Source organism: Rhagoletis zephyria, unplaced genomic scaffold, assembly GCF_001687245.7.
Source record: "Rhagoletis zephyria isolate East Lansing unplaced genomic scaffold, Rhagoletis_zephyria_1.1 Rzeph_scaffold_00163, whole genome shotgun sequence".
In the NCBI taxonomy this organism is placed as follows: domain Eukaryota; kingdom Metazoa; phylum Arthropoda; class Insecta; order Diptera; family Tephritidae; genus Rhagoletis; species Rhagoletis zephyria.
In genome coordinates, this window is record NW_016157247.1 from 222,864 (window position 1) to 226,011 (window position 3,148).

The window sequence follows — 3,148 nt, forward strand, 5'->3', positions numbered from 1 at the left end:
TTCCGAATGCGGGATTTCGCTGTAACATTCTACTTTGCTCCTCGGTCTGGCGCTGTTTGAGCTGCAGAACATCTCAATGAAGCTCTCCGCTTTACCTTTTGTTCGAAAAACTGCGGTCTCCGTACGGATTTTGCAACATAACGAGACAAAATCTTCGGATCTCGCGAAAACGAACTGAGGACCTTCCGAGCACTGTTTTTATCACTTTGACCATGCTAACCCCCGTTCCCTGGTTTTCTCGTAACTGTCAGGCCTTATTTGTACCGATTAACCTGCAAACTGTCGAATAGTGCACTCTTTAATTTTTTAGCAATTTTACGTGTACTTAAGGCCGGATCATTTATAAACTCGTGCAAAATGGTTTGTCTCGTTTCTAACTCGGTTGCCATTTTTAACTCAACTAGGAATCAAATTCAAATGAAATTTCTTCTACGTTCAACTAAGGTCATGGTCAACTTATGGTATTTGAATTTCCAAATATTGAATTCGTTTTGGGTAAGTTATAAGCTTCCCAAAGTGTCGCAGTTTTGGTGTGTTCACCCTTTATTTATTAATCTCGTAAAAATGTATTCTATTGTTTTTTAAATGAAATACTATATAAAAATAAAATTTGTCTTAAATTTTTGCACAAAAAGTATTTCAAGATAAATAATCTTGTAAATATGCATACTTTTTATGAAAAGATATACAATGCCCGCGTTTTTTTATACATTCCAGAGAATTCCGTTTCACAGCCAGAATAAACAGAATGCGTTTGAAATATACGTTTTATTTATTTTTTTTTTGGATTTCGGGTAGGTTGGCTGGTTTTCACCACCGCCAGGTTATTCCTCTAATTTTAATATATTACTACGTTTATACGCACAGAATAATCGACTTAATTGAAAGCGCATTGACACCGTACACATTTCGCTCTAGTGTTTATACTTACGGCTTTATATCGGCATCAAAATAACCGTCTTCAAAAGCCAACAAAATCAGCTGTTTTCATTTGACATTTTATAAGTTAACATAATGGAAAGTGATAAAAATCTGGTTTTATTCGGCATTATATTATAAAATCGTGGCAAAGGAAAAGAACGATTATTATTAATCAGCTTTTAAATACTGATGCCATTAGGTTCGTTCGCGTAGCTGTTAATTGTTCATGTTTAACCAAAACTTACAAGTTTTTGCGTTCGCGTACGCAAAAAACTTGCAAAGTAGGGGAAATTGAGAGAGCAAAGTGACATTTCATTTTGAGGGGAAGCTGCTGGTTTCTGCTGGAAAAATTNGTCTCTTTGTATGTTATATTCCATTCATGTATTCAATCGTCGCTCCACTGATACACGATGGTAATTCCGCTATGGGCCAGAACCACGTGCACAAGTTTCTGCTATACTTATTTCAAATCTTTATTTTTTATTAAATCTTGATTACATCCACAGAATACAGTAAACCAGCCATTGACAATATGCTTATTTGAAAATTAATATATGAAATATTGTGCATGTATAGGATTCTTTTGTCATTAACCCGTAGGCAATGACTGGTGCAAAAGTACCCACAAATGTTTGTTGATATATTTTGAAATGTAAACTTTAACAGCGAAATTCGTAAAAAAAATAATAAAACAAAAATATTTTTGATTACTACATGGGAGGTGGTCGTGGTTATTGACCGATTTCGTCAAAATTTAATACTAACCTAAATTATACCAAAGGCAACTTCGGCACCGACTTTCGTTAAAATATCTAAATTTTGTTCATGTTAGCGTGTTTACAAATAGACACGACTGAACCAATTCATTTCATCATTCTGAATATTTTGATAAATATGTATGTAAGACTATGTGTATATACATTTTATACGGCTGAAAAACGGCCTCGCCTATTTGCATAAACCTTTTTTATTTGCATTAACTCATGCATTATCTTTTTCAAATGAGAATAAGCGGCTGAACAAATGCATACAAATTTCGTGCATTTGTTCGAGCGTCGATATATCACCCCTATTCTGCAACTCTTTCGTATTCGGATTTTGCTCCGAATCGTATAAATAGTATGCTGCAATCCGAATTGTATTTTCGAACTTTCGAAATTCGTAACAATGGCATGCCCAAAAACGAACGAGTAAGCTTTTTTGTGTCGGAGGCGAGATAAAAGACGTAAATAGATGTGAGTTTTCAGGAAATATTAGTGGTGTTCATTTAAACAGATAAATTTGCCCTTCGCATATAAGTATATTTTTATCCACTGCTTTATATAAACGAGTAAAACAGAACCCTTGTTGCCCCTTATCGAGAAACTTGGGTTCGGTTTAGTTATTTGTACAATGATTTTCGGTTGTTGTGTGATCACGTGTAATCAAAGGATTAAACTTTTATTTAAAATAAATGTTTCAAATTTTCGAGCACTAACATATTAATAAATTCGGTTTGCACTATGCACTTTTTTGCGAATTTCGATGTGGGTTCTGCGCAAAAACACTGTGGATGGCGTAGCCGGAGTGATGTGCACAAGAAGTGTTGTATACCTTTGACATGCGGAAGCCCTTCTTCTCCGGCAACACAGAAAAGAGACTTATACTTAGTAAGGGTTATAATCCCTAAGCGCAAACGAAGGCAGAAGCAAGTTCAACAGGTGGTGGATCTAACAAAGTGCATGTCTTCAATGGCTTGGAAGAAGCTGTTACGCATTAACCGGATTGAGAACCAGTTCTTCAAGCATAGGAGTATTTCTGGCTTGCGGTTCAACGGTGACAGGTAATAAGATCAACGGAAATAAGGTCAATTGACTTTATTTCGCACCAGGGTGGATATTATTACCTTTTTAAAAACGAAATAAAATCAATTGACATTATTTCTCTTTCAAACATTAAATTTGCTTAGCTTCGCGGCGGCCCGCGTCAGCGCGCCACACCGCGCGCGTCGCGCTCGCGCTCGTGCCCCGCGTACCCCGCGCGACCGGCGCGCACACCACGTCACGCTACGCCGCGGCCCCGCGGCCCCCCCTTCCCGTCTCCCCACGTGCTGTAACGCAGGTATATTTATTTTTTGTATACGTTGAAATAAAATTTTTATATATTTTAAACATCGAGGGCTTATATTCAATAATACCCCCTATATGCACACTTTTCACAAAGATGAGATTCTGATATAAAAATCCAC